Raw genomic sequence first — 14,897 nt, 5'->3', positions numbered from 1 at the left:
TGGAAATGCTCACTTTTCCATTTTTTTATTCTGGTAGATGTTTTCTTGGTGCGCTTCACAGACATGGCAAAATACATATTTACTTCTGCTGCAGAGCTTCTGTTTTGGGGATTTGTAGTCTGCAATGGAAATCCCAGCTGACCAATTCCAATTGATTTCTGCTGGAGTCATTTGCCAACATATGTATTTCTTAAATTTCTACTCAAATACCACATAGTATAATTCTTTCTATTCATTTGCTGTTGGAACTATTTTTGTTTTCTAATTGTGCTTGTTGGATTGAGCTGGTATTTTTTTTGTAAACCAGTTGAATTTATCTTATTTCCCACTGCTCTTGCTGGGTTCGCTGTCCAAAAACATGTATATGTGGCATCTGGATCAGGAACAATCCATTTGTTATTGTTCAAGTCAAATTTCATACATCGTCAAAAGGCAACCGATAGTCAAACAAAACCATAGCATACCATAGGTTTTTAAAAACAACACCTCACCCACATTTTGTGGCAAGCTTTATCATTTATCATTGTTGTCCTTCTCCCTTCCTGGTAGGTAGATGCGTCCAGGATAGACTCAGCCTGTTGAGGGAGTTCCGCATTGGAAAAAAATTGATAATTACAGGGATCCAGAAAAAGTGAAAATACCTCAGGGTATACTCAAAAGATAGTTCTTTAATAGGTGGATGCCCTGTTTACGGTTAAAAAGGAATTGTGGGGAATGCCTTAGAAATCAGAGTTTCACACATCCACTCGCTAATTCCAACATGTTTCTGCCATCATCAGTACCATATGGGTCAGTGGCCTTTGTCAGAGCTAGGTAGATACCTACCTAGAGGGCATACACCATCATATACTCATTCTCCGAATAATCTTGAGGCTCTCATACCTTCATTAATAGCAAATAGTGATAAACCTCTGATTTGATACTAAATAGGGTTGCCAAGTTGCAAAATTAGATTTGTTCTACATCACTATGGTGCTAAAAAACACACAATGATTTCCCAGTGTGTTATCTAGTGTACTCACTACTAATCAAAACGGAAGAAGGCACATGTGAGGGAACAATGTGTACAATCTCTCAGCCTCACCACTTTATCTAACCTGAGTTCAAAATTGCTTCATGGTCCTTAAGAGGGGGAACTTTCTGTTGTGAAACTCTTGTATATAGGGATAGATGTTTAGACAAATGTGAAAACATAACAATACATATACTACTGTTTGGGCTGGGTACAGCAAGTGTACCTGAACATTTAGAATATTCAACAACAATTAAAACTGGAGGATATTGCTTGTTATTACTTAGTATTATTACTGCACTCCTACGTATTGTAGAAAACATCAAGGGTCCTTTGAGCCCATTCGGTGTGCAAGTCACTCTCAGGTCACCACAATACTCATTCACATGTAGTTCACACATAACGTCACAAGTGTATGATGGCTTCCCACACTATGTCATCCAAATATTTGTAAATGAAGGACACCAACTTACGTTGTCAAGAGAAATTTGCAGGCACTGTCACCTATTTTCTCCTCCTTTCGCCATTTTAGGAAAAAGACTGTGTCCAATAGCCCTTTTAGATCAACTTGCAGCCGATAAAAATCGTACATTCGACGAAAACTACCTGAGCGGCTTAAACTACAACTCTCAGAAACCCACAGGGAGGCAGACTCGTCATCACGCTCCGTCACATGATGTACTGTGTCACGATGAAGCTCCAATCCACCAGTGAGCAACAACCAGAGCGGTCGATTTAAGAGGCCTCTTGTACGCCTCTCTTTACTATCAACGATGGAAGCAGGGACAAGAGGTGATTATGCTGGCACATTTCTCTTGACGAAGTAAGTTGTGGACCTTTTGGAGTACGTTGACATTAGGCAGTGGATGTGTGAAACATTGATTTCTAGGACATCCACCATGATTCCTATTTAACTGTAGTTAGGGTACGCACCTATTAAAGAGATATTGTTAGAAGTTGGAAAGGGTTTGTACCTTTGTCCAAATAGGGACCCTTCTTCCTAGTCAGGCTAAGGGAGTTACACTCTTAAAATAACCCCTGCTCACCCTCTTGGTAGCTTGGCACGAGCAGCCAGGCTTATCTTAGAGGCAGTGTGTAAAGCATTTGCACATAACCAACTGTAACACAGTGAAAGCACTACAAAAGGACACCACACCAGCTTAGAAAAATACCCAATATTTGATATACTCAAAACAAAACCAAAAATGATAAAGAATCCACAATACAGTACTTGAAAAATAGATACTTTGCAAGATGTCTTCTAAACTGCAGAAATACCTCAAAATCACAGTTCGCACAAGTCGGTAGCTCCGTTTGGGGCTAACGCGATGCTGAAAACTACAGAGTCTAACAGATCCAGCCGACCGTGTTGATACGGGCCAGCAAAAGCGTGAACAGACTAGGTAACAGTACCTTTCTCTTTGCGGCTTACACAGAGGTGCGAGCCGGTCGTGGCAACCGTTGCGGTTGCGTTGCAAAATGGAAGCGGTGCAGGGCGTGGTGTCCGCTCGATTCGGTGAATGCAGGGGCTCGGTGATGATCGTCCAGATGGCGTCGGTGAGACCAAGGCTTACGGTGCAGGGAGAGACGGTGCTCAATGCGGTGCTGGCAGGTGGCGGTGCAGGTGGTAGAGCCAGTTTGCGGGAGCTGGTGTTGGTCGGCCCAGACGGCTGTGTGGACAAGGCGGTGCGTCGGGAAACTTTATGAGCGGTGCCCCCAACCACGATGCGGTGACGGGTGTCGAGTCAGCAGCAGCAACAGCGTCGGTGAGACCAGGATGTAAAAGTGAAGCGAGGCGGTGCAGACTGCGGTGCCCACAGGTCATGGTGCAAGCAGTGGCTCGGTGACTGCGGCGTCGGTCGTCGTCCACGGTGAGACCAGGGTTGCGGTGCGAGATGCGGACGGTATAGTCTTCGGTGCCATCAAGATCTAGAGCCAGCGACGGAGTCGGTGACTGTAATGACAAACTTTAGATCTCCCCTGGACCAAGGAATGTACCGTCACTTTCCCAGGGAGAGAATATCAGTTCCAAACTTATGGAATATAACATATACACAGCACTTCCTAACGTGGGCAAACTTTCAACACTCCCCCAAAGGCAAGGCAAGAAAACAATATATACACAGACTTTGCACATCACTTGCCAGGATTAGATTAGACCAACTTCCTATAACACAATTACCTGCTAGAAGGGAATTCACCCATCCTTCTACAACAGAATACTTGGCCAAGAAGAGTCCACACCTCCTGCTATAAGGAAAAGACGAATTGGTATATCTGGGATGTATTTATTTGTAAATAGCACCACACAGTAAGCCAAATGCACCTAACATAGCAGACTCTAACATATCAATAGTATGATTGAAACACAATCAATGCAAATATATATTTAGAAATATATATGTATAGATATAAGAATCAGAAAATAAGAAGGAAAGGAAAGAATTCAGAAAAGAATCAAGCGACAGTTAGTAGCAGAGACACCTCACCTAATGCTCCATCATTTCACCCCACTTTGTTCAAGTGGAGTCCATTGCTTGAACCGGGTGAAGCTCAGAGGTGACACCAGCCTCTACTCTCCCGTGACAGCACGTCTGCTCCACGGATGAACTTCCACCAGGCCAGTGTAGACTCCCCTTTTTAATACACATTCAAACACAGCGAAGCTTCTAGCAAGCCCGCCCCCTCGTTCTCATGAGAGCCCGCACCAGCTTGCTCTAAGGTCACAGCAACGGTTGATCAGGCCTTTGCTATGGCTACGAGTCAAACCATGTACATTCCTCTGATAAGAACCAGTTCTCTCTAGTCAGAAAAATGCGAAAAACAGGAGGAAAGCAAAACATGCCCTCTTCTTCGTGCAGGCACAGAAAATGGCTTCAGCATGAAAATGGAGTTAGTTAAGCCATGCACACAGAGGAGCACCTATAATTCTCATCCACACAACTTACAAGCACCACTGTGCACACAGAAAAGTTTGAAGCAAGGTAAAGTCAGAAGGCAGAATGACATTAGACCACGTCAAAGCCAATAGGTCAAAGTCATAATTCACCTAACCCAAATAACATTATACACTTAATCCCTCAGTATACAACATTGAGCACATGTGTGCACCACCACCCACAAGACTGCACCTCAACATCCCATACCTTCTATTCTTGGAAAGACTATTCCACTAAAAGGCAGAAGAAAAGCAGGCATATGCAAACCCATCCTACATTAAGGCTAAGGTAACATAACACACTTAAGTCAGTACAGAATGGTGGTGGTTGAGGGTCATCATAGGGTGTCAGACCACAAAAGTGGCTGATTCACTACATTGCACCCCATGACCCTTGATCATCACCATTCACATATGTAATGAAGCACTGCATCTCTTAACCGCAAAAATTGAATCATTGCAAAGCAAATAGCAAACGTATATCATAACTGAAAAACAAAACTATCATTGAAGCACTGCATATCTCGATGGAAGCAAAAACATTGAAAACCACATTTCTAAATTAAAAGGCACAACTACTAAAAAGCACATGTTGAAACAGCAACTCATGTGTTGAAGTGACTACACAAAAATACATAATTCAAAACAAATCATGACTAAAAAGCAACTATGATCGAAATGCTCCATTGCAAAACTGAAAAACTCATCAAAAGTATATGATAATCACTTTAGAGCAAATAAAGACTGCATTCCCTAAATACATGTAAAAGCAATAACTCAGGTGCATCTAGAAATAGCTCATAGATATCTGGATTCTGGATACATGTTAAATGAATACACAAAAGAAATGAATCAAGCTCTTGAATGCTCCTAATGCCTCTAATGGTTAAACTGGAAACTCCACTGCCAAACTCATATATTGTAGCAACAGCAACAGGTTTTCCTGTTCATTCACTAACTCAGAAAATATCTACTCTGATTGCAGCAAAGCTTCTCTATTGGTCTCCATCCCTAAAAACAAAAACAGTCCTTCTGTGTGAAAAAACACAGAGCCATCTCCCATCGCATCTGAACTTCACGTTGATAAAACAGTTCTGGCAAAGCACATCCTGTAGTTCCCTCTTTTGTTTTTTTCTTCACAGTCACACAAGCAGTTACCCTGTGTGAAAGACACACAGCCTTCATGAAACAGTTCCACACTCTGCTGATCCCTCTTTGCTTGGAAAGAAGCGGTCCATCATGCTCTCCGGCATATATCTGCATCTGTATCTCCTTGACAAGGGAGGACCCAATCCAGTCTGGTCAGCCACAGGCATCAGCCACCACCGTCTGGTCTGGCGATCACTCCAGGCTTGGGGGGGGGGGGAAGGAAGGGGGAAGGGGAGGGGGGAGAGGGAGGGCCCCACTTACACAGGAGAAGGCAGTCCCACTCACACACGGAGAACTGGGCGAATCTGAAAAAGAAACAAGCATCACTCTTCTTGCAAAAAACATTTTTCAAAAGCACACTTTTTCTGTTATACATTTCTAAAAATATAATATTTTCATTTCTGTCTACATAGCTCTCCTCTAGCTCTGGGGAAGTATCAAAGAATTCTATCAACGCTTTAGCCTCTGAATTCTTGGTAAAATCTCTCTCTTTCTATACACAGCAAGAAGGGCTGGGGCAGTCTCCTTCTCTCACTTCTCTCACTGCACCCCTCACAGGTGCTGACCCCTTCACAAATCTCTGCGGACACCAATTGGCCCCTCACCAAACATAACAAGGAGAGATTCCTCTGCTGTCTCTAGCTCGCACCTTATCTCCTTCAAGGTCGAAGTGCTCTGCACTCCTGCCAACTTTCGTCTGCTCCTATCTGCTCTGCGACTCTCCTCATGGGGGGGGGAGGAGAACCTGCGCCTTTGCAAGCCTCCCAGACATCTATCTCCAAGAAGCTGTCTCTGTCTACTGGGGAGAGGAGCTGGGACGACCCCTCCCGTAGGAATTCCTCCTCAGACTTCACAGAAAGCCTGAACTCTTCTCAGCGTTGCTGGATGATCTCATTGCAAGCCTCCCAAACATCAATCTCAAAGACGCTTTCAAATGAAACACCAACAGTGTATTTAATTTCTTCCCGCGTGCCAGATTTCTACGTGCACCCACTCCCAGACAACTCTTTACATGTCTGAGAGGAAAAACAGCTTTAACCTCTCCTGACCTCCAGCAAAACTTCACATTCTTTAAGCTAAAAATGCACCCCCATTCTGTCTAACTAATTCAAGCAAATTCTTAACTGTTATTAGTCTATCACCTCATGAAAAAACACTAAAAAACTAAACTGCTCTTGACATATCAAAAAGAAAAAAGCATTGGTAATATCAGAAGTCACAAATCAAGTCCCATGCTACTTCTGTAACAATATCTGGGACAGCATCAGTCAAAGAAGGTATATATTTGTTCAGTTAATAATAATCAACTGTCATGCGCCAAGAATTATCATATGTGCACACCAGCTACACAATTAGGGTCACCACCTCAGTCTGTCAAGCCCTGCATGATCTCACTGATCTCTTCACGCCCATCTGGCATTCTGTACTGTTTTAAATTAATTTCCTTTGTAACATGGGGCACCTTCACTGGGGAATCTTGTGTTTCAAACTCCACCTCAGGACCTTCTATTAAATCCTGTGCAAACTGTTTTTCTGTCTGTACATGCCACTTAATAACCATTGCAATCTCCCATAGGCAAACCACATTTTCTCTAACTCTGTTCTGTCCAGTATCTTTTGGTGCACAAACGCACAAAATCATCTGCATTTGTCCAGCATCTGAATTTAAAAGTGACCCTTTCTCTCCCTGAACTGCTCTGTAACTAAAAAGGGCACATTGCTCGTGAAGTAACTCACCGTTGGTCTGTTTACTTTCCTGCACATTCCTTTCTGGCTGAAAAACCTCCTCAGAAGAATTAATTAAAACTGTCTGTGGGGGGGAGGAGCCTAGCGCGCAACCAAGATGGCCGCGTAGGTGCGAGGCTCCCGAGGACCTCCGCAACCTCCTACGTTTATCCTGACTTCATCCTGCATCGGTTGAGGGAACTGTGTCGGTGAGCCTGAGCCGAGGTGGTACCCGTTTCCCGTCTTCGAATCGGACCTCGGGTGCCGGAGTGAACACCGATTGAAGTTTGCGGCCTACTTCTCTCCTGACCCCGGATTCGCGTTTGGGGGCGACCCGGTGGCAAAGTGAACAACAACGGCGGGCTGGGCCTGGCGAGTCGCGTACCCCGCACTTTCACTTTCACTTTCGCGCCCCCTTGCTGTCTTTGCAGGTGGGATCGCGGCGCTCTTGGTGTTGGGGTGGCCTCGCTGGGAGACCCTGCCTGCCTGCCTGCTGTGGCCCGCTCCGCCGTCCTGGGGTGGCCCCCCGGAGCTCGTGGCCTTGATTGCTCGCTTTTTACTGCGTGGCTGGTGAGGGTGTGAGACCCGCGACGATGGCCACTAAACAAGATGGAGATCGGTTGAAGGCCAAGTCGACCCGGCTTGGCGCCGCACATCAGGCCAACATCATGGACCGCTACACCCTCCCAAAGGGATCTCCCGGTGGACCGTACAAGTCCTCTGAGTGCCCCCCGGATGCCCCGGATTTGCCCACAGATCTGACTCTGCAAGACGTCATGGGCGCCATTGCTGAGATGAAGGCCTCGGTGGGCCAGCGGTTTGACACGTTAGCGCATAAAATCGACGCGGTCCTCGTTGAGGTCAACCTGGTCTGAGCTGATCTCTCGAAGACCAACGACCGGGTCGATTCTTTGGCCCACACCGCGTCGGGCCTCACGACTGAGGTGGCGGCCCTTCAGACGGAGGTACACCGGCTTCGTCAGGCGAGTGCGCTCATGGATCGGCGCCTGGAGGATTCAGAGAGCCGGGCCCGGAGGAATAATATCCGCATCATCGGAGTACCTGAGGGACGGGAGGAGTCGGCGGCGGATCTTTTTGTGGAGGACCTGATCACTACCCATCTCCAGCCTCGGGGACTGAGTAAATTTTTTGCGGTGGAGAGGGCTCATAGAGTTCCCGGGGGAAGGCCGAAGGTCGGAGCCCCTCCGCGGCCTCTTATTGCCCGTATCTTTAGTTTTCGGGACAGGGATGCGATTCTGCAAGCCTCCAGACTGCAAGGGCCGATTAAGTTGGAGAACATGGAGGTGAACTTTTATCCTGACTTCACCCAAGCGGTCCAGAAGCAGAGACTGAGCTTCTTGGGCGTCAAGCGGCGGCTTCGGGACATGAACTTAAAATACGCCATGCTCTTCCCGGCCAGGCTGCGGGTGGAGTTGGATGGTCGCACTCACTTTTTTGACCGTCCTGAAACGGCCGGGGACTGGCTGGACACTTTGTCTGGGGGTCGGGATCGGGATGGCGGGGGGGGGGCTGCGGGAGGAGAAGGCCCACTGGACCGGGACTGAGGTGCTGATACTGAGACTCACTCTGGACGAAGATGCTGCCGCTTTCGGCCAAGCTTAGGGTCTCTCGTTTTTTGTACTCGTTCTCCCTCCTTTGTAGGTGGTGCGGGGTCTCGAAGGGGTACTCTTTCCTCCTCTAGGGGGTTTACCTAGTTTCAACTATATAGGGGCGACAGGCACACTGCAAGTTGGGGGGGCTGTTCGGGCTCATGCAGGGGTGCAGGGAGGGGGGAGTTTTGTTGGGGCGGTTGGGTTGGGGTGGGGTGTTGTTCATTTGTACCACAAGGCAAAAGTATTGTCGTGCTATTTCCAAAGTGCTCTCAGGGGGACGAGTGATTGCTTTCGTTTATGATGGGGGGTAGGGGACTGAGTCTTTTGTCCTGGAACGTTAATGGACTGGGGGACAGGATAAAACGAGGTGTGGTCCTGCAGTTCCTGAAACGAATTTCACCTGACATAGTTTTTCTGCAGGAGACACACCTCATTGGCAACTCCTTTCGTGCTATGAACCGACGGGGCTACCGCCTTCTGGCCCATTCGGGCTTCACGTCGGGTTCAAGGGGTGTGGGCATCATGGCCAAGACCTCGCTCCCGTTGGAAGTTGATGAGGTGCTCCATGATGACAGGGGACGTTACACGGTTCTGGTGGGTAGAATGGAGGGCAGAGTGATTATTTTTGTTTCTGTCTATGTCCCGCCAGGGTTGCAGACGACCACCTTTGCGGATCTGGGGCGCCTCCTCCTTGGCCTTCCGGAGGGGATTCTGGTGGTTGGGGGGGATTTTAACGCTGTGGTTTCCGGAACTGAGGACCGTCACCCCCCTAGGGATCTCCCCCGTGCCCAAGCGTGGTTGTCTGGCCTATTGGATGCCTTGGGGCTGGTGGATTGTTGGCGTTTGAAACATCCTACGCAGAAACAGTACACTTTTCATTCCGGGGCCCATGGCAGTCTATCAAGACTAGACTATGTCCTGGTGCCGGCGGCGCATGCGGGGAGGATCGGGGAGGTGCGCCATTTGGCGCGGGGTATTTCAGACCACTCCCCGCTCTTATTGCACTTCGATATTCTCCCGAGGGGAGAGGGTAGGGTGGCCCCGATTAATCCCTGGTACCTGCGTGACTCACCATTCGCGCAGAGTTGGTTAAGTCCCTTAAGCGATATTTTGATGATAATGTGGGGTCGGTGTCATCTGCGGTCTCGCTATGGGAGGCATTTAAGACGGTGATTCGGGGGGATGCCCTGTCCCTTATTTCCCATTCCCGGAGGCGCGAGCGGGAGGAGGTGACCCGTGTTGAAACTGAAATAACTGAGTTGGAGGGCGACCTCGAATGTGGGGTGACGGATGACAAATTACATGTTCTCCGACTCAAGCAGGCGGCCTATAAGGCCCTCGTCACAGAGGCGGCCAGGGGCCTCAGTAGAGAGCAACAGGGGAGACTGTATGATGTGGGTGATAAGGCTGGGAAATTGATTGCGTGGCTGGATAAAAAGGAGAGAGCGAGTTGAGTTGTCCCGTCGATTGAGAAACTGGATGGTGTGTGTGTCACGGAACAGGAAGAAATAGTCGATTGCTTTGCAGAATATTTCCGTGGGGTGTATTCCCCGGTGTCCTCCCGCTCGGAAGAGGATTCCCATGCCCTGCTTAGGGATATCGCGCTGCCTTCCCTTTCGGAGGAGGACAGAGTGTCGTTGGATGCCGCCCCAACCTCTGAAGAAATTGCCCTCGCCATACGCTCGGTCGCTTCCGGCAAGGCCATGGGTCCTAACGGTCTTCCCATCGAATTGTACAAGCTGCGACCGGATACGCTGGCGCCGCATCTCCGTGCGATGTTTCTCGCGGCCCGTTCGGCGGGTTCCCTCCCGCTAGACCAGCGTCTGGCTACTATCGTGGTCATTCACAAGGAGGGGAGGCCGCGGGACCGGGTCACGTCCTACCGGCCTATTTCGCTGCTGAATGCGGAGCCCAAAATTCTCGCCAAGGTGTTGGCCAATCGGCTGGTTGGCGTGGTGTGCGATTTGATTCACCAGGATCAGTCCGGCTTTATCCCCCATCGCAACACTGCGCTTAACCTGCGGCGCTTGCATGGGGTGCTCGCGCGTGTCCCGTTTATACGGGAACCGGCCATTTTGGCATCCCTGGACGCCACTATGGCGTTTGACACACTTGAGTGGCCATATATTTGGGCGACACTGGCGAAGTTTGGGTTTGGCCCGGGATTCATCGGTTGGGTGAAATTGTTGTACTCGGGACCGCTGGCGCAGGTGGTTGTGAACGGTAGAGTGTCGGCTCCGTTTGAGCTGGGCAGGGGCACGCGGCAGGGCTGCCCATTATCACCGCTCCTCTTCGCGCTTGCCCTGGAGCCCCTGGCGGAGTGGCTGCGGTGGGAACCTTCTATTCGTGGTCTCCGATGGACCCCCGAGTATGAGGACCGCATATCTCTTTACGCTGATGATATTCTTCTGTTCCTGGCTTCCCCACGTAAATCACTGATAGTACTGGTTGATGTATTGCACTCATTTGGCCTCAACTCCGGCCTGGTCATCAACTGGGCTAAATCGTGTGTGTATGTCCTCTCTGGGGAGGATCCTATCCTTCCGCGGGGTTGTCCTATCCAGATCGCCCCGCGGGGATTTAGGTACCTGGGTGTCTTCATTACCCTGGACGCGGAGGCCCGATATAACCAGAACTTGCTTCCCCCCCTCCAGCGCCTGAAGGAGGACGTCGCGCGTTGGAGGCGCTTGCCGCTCTCGCCGCTCGGCCGGGCGGCATTGTTTAAGATGATGTCGCTGCCACGTTTCCTGTATGCTTTGCAGAACACAATGGATGTTGTCCCGGCGCGCTACTTTCGCGAGGTGGAGAGTTTGCAGCGCCGACTGTTCTGGGAGGGTAGGCCGCGTATCGCCCTGGCGAAGCTGACGCTCCCGTGGTACGACGGGGGGGTTCCCCTCCCAGATATCAAGCGATATTACTGGGCCTCCCAGCTGGCTGCGATCAATCACGGCCTTTACGGGCCCGCCCTAAACCCGGCCTTTGAGATGGATAAAATGTTACTGCCGGGTGGTGACTATAATCGGGCGCTTTATTCTAGCTCGCATGACGCGCGGCTGACGGGCCTCACGAGGGTCATGGTACGGGTGTGGCACACGGCTAACGTGGCGATGGGGTGGAAGGATCGCTTGACCCGGGCGACGCCACTATACGCATCTGAGCGGCTGGGCTCCCTGTGGACCTCGAAGGGCTTTGAGAAGTGGGACATGATAGGCATCAGCAGGGTGGGCGATCTCTGGATGAGGGGGGGATTCAAAACGTTCGATGTGCTGCAGACAGAATTCCAGCTGCAGGACAGGGAGTACTTTCGTTATATGCAGATCCGTCATGCGTTGTGCTCTGTATTTCCGGACGTTGCCTCCATCCCGGAGTACTCCCCTCTGGAGGATAGCGTGCTAGATGGGCATGTCCCGGACGGCACGATTTCATTAATTTACAAAAAGCTCATCAATGACCGTTCGGGACTGCTGACCGGCCTTCGTGAGGCGTGGGGGGCTGATGGATTGGAGCTGGATGACGAGGACTGGGTGTCTGCGGTGGCCTCCCCGAAAGAGGTGGCCATACCGGCCCGCCTTCGCTTCGTCCAGCTCAAGATACTCCATAGGGTCTATGTTACGGGGCCGAGGCTGATGCGTATGGGCTATGCTGTGGACGGGTTGTGTAAGCGTGGGTGTGGTTCTTTGGGGACCTTTCTCCATATTCTGTGGGAGTGCCCGGAGGTGGTGCGATTCTGGCGTGGTGTGCATGAGGTTTTGCAGGTAGTTGCGCATGTGCCGCTGTTGCCTGAGGCGAGGAGATGTCTTTTGAATGTATGGGAGCCGACTACTCAGTGCCGCAGACGTGGTGGGCGACTCTGGGATATATGGTGGCCAAACGTGACATTGCGCAACTGTGGGGTTCCCAGAGGTCGCCGACTGTCTCGGCGTGGAAGGACAACATGGATTGGTGTATGTTTCGGGAAAAGGTGGTGTATGTTGCGAGAGGTAAGCCTGGGACATGGGTGAAAGTATGGGGCCCCTGGAACGCTTACCGTGGGGGAACCTGTACCCCGCCGCTACTGCCTGATCCGTCACCGGCCCCATCTCCTTAGCCTGTTTGTCTTCCCGGTTCTGGGCAATGAGTTTACTTAGTCCCCGTCCTGACCTATTCCCCCCCTCGATATTCCTATGAATCGGTGGGGTCCCCCCCCTAGGGGAGCACATGCTGTTGTTTCCGACTGTGGGTTGCCTTGTGGACTTGTTTTTTGTTGTTATTTATATAAAAATGAAACCGTCGTGTGGGGTCCGGATGGTGTGGCTGCCAACGCCTCTTTCAACTCCTGTGAATTCCCTTTTGCCGCAGCGTGCTTTCTATTGTCTGTATTACATGCTCCTTCTGTTTGCTAGCGGCCGGCCTGAAGGTTGTAGGCCCATCTTTGTATATTTTTTGGATTCTGTAATAAACGGTTTCAAAAAAAAAAAAAAAAAAAAAAAAAACTGTCTGTGTAGCTCGTAGTCTGACTGCATCCTCTGTTACATTTATCACATCTGAATCATTCTGGCTGGTCAAAGTAAACAGCTTCAGAGCCTGGTACACGTTTAATTCTGTCTTCAAGGTTATATTTTCAAACTGGGCATCAACTAGCTCTGTTTTCAACTCACTACGTTCTTTTAGCAAATGCTCACATGTTTGATGCATATTAACCAACACATTTAAAATAACACCGCTGTCTCTGTCTAAATTATCATAAATCTCCTGCTGATTAACACCCTTCATTGCAACTCCGGAGTCTGGAATCACGAGGGAGTCCCACGCATCAGGAGTATGCTCTGACATCTTACATTCACTTTGCAACTGAAAACATTTGATATGCATTCCTTAACAAACACTTGAAAGGGATCCAGCGCTTTCTGCCTAACGTAGTAAGCTATTTATAAGCACTTTTTACAAAACACACGTAAACACACACACACGCACCAATTCTAACTCAGCACAATTAGCTCACTTCACGAGCCAGCACATCAGATGGGCTACCCCATGCAAATAAATCAATTGATATCTAAGAGTCTGCTTTCAATTTCTAAAAAACATATTTCTTCCCCTTTTAAATCAATGTTCAGATCCTGCCGACTACGCCAAAAATGTAATGACAAACTTTAGATCTCCCCTGGACCAAGAAATGTACCGTCACTTTCCCAGGGAGAGAATATCAGTTCCAAACTTATGGAATATAACATATACACAGCACTTCCGAAGGTGGGCAAACTTTCAACACTCCCCCAAAGGCAAGGCAAGAAAGCAATATATACACAGACTTTGCACATCACTTGCCAGGATTAGATTAGACCAACTTCCTATAACACAATTACCTGCTAGAAGGGAATTCACCCATCCTTTTACAACAGAATTCTTGGCCAAGAAGAGTCCACAACTCCTGCTACAAGGAAAAGACGAATTGGTATATCTGGGATGTATTTATTTGTAAATAGCACCACACAGTAAGCCAAATGCACCTAACATAGCAGACTCTAACATATCAATAGTATGATTGAAACACAATCAATGCAAATATATATTTAGAAATATATATGTATTGATATAAGAATCAGAAAATAAGAAGGAAAGGAAAGAATTCAGAAAAGAATCAAGAGACAGTTAGTAGCAGAGACACCTCACCTAATGCTCCATCATGTCACCCCACTTTGTTCAAGGGGAGTCCATTGCTTGAACCGGGTGAAGCTCAGAGGTGACACCAGCCTCTACTCTCCTGTGACAGCACGTCTGCTCCACGGATGAACTTCCACCAGGCCAGTGTAGACTCCCCTTTTTAATACACATTCAAACACAGCAAAGCTTCTAGCAAGCCCGCCCCCTCGTTCTCATGAGAGCCCGTACCAGCTTGCTCTAAGGTCACAGCAACAGTTGATCAGGCCTTTGCTATGGCTACGAGTCAAACCATGTACATTCCTCTGATAAGAACCAGTTCTCTCTAGTCAGAAAAATGCGAAAAACAGGAGGAAAGCAAAACATGCCCTCTTCTTCGTGCAGGCACAGAAAATGGCTTCAGCATGAACATGGAGTTAGTTAAGCCATGCACACAGAGGAGCACCTATAATTCTCATCCACACAACTTACAAGCACCACTGTGCACACAGAAAAGTTTGAAGCAAGGTAAAGTCAGAAGGCAGAATGACATTAGACCACGTCAAAGCCAATAGGTCAAAGTCATAATTCACCTAACCCAAATAACATTATACACTTAATCCCTCAGTATACAACATTGAGCACATGTGTGCACCACCACCCACAAGACTGCACCTCAACATCCCATACCTTCTATTCTTGGAAAGACTATTCCACTAAAAGGCAGAAGAAAAGCAGGCATATGCAAACCCATCCTACATTAAGGCTAAGGTAACATAACACACTTAAGTCAGTACAGAATGGTGGTGGTTGAGGGTCTTCATAGGGTGTCAGACCACAA

Source organism: Triturus cristatus, chromosome 2_2 (genome assembly GCF_964204655.1).
Source record: "Triturus cristatus chromosome 2_2, aTriCri1.1, whole genome shotgun sequence".
Classification (NCBI taxonomy): domain Eukaryota; kingdom Metazoa; phylum Chordata; class Amphibia; order Caudata; family Salamandridae; genus Triturus; species Triturus cristatus.
Note: the sequence above shows the minus strand (reverse complement) of the source record.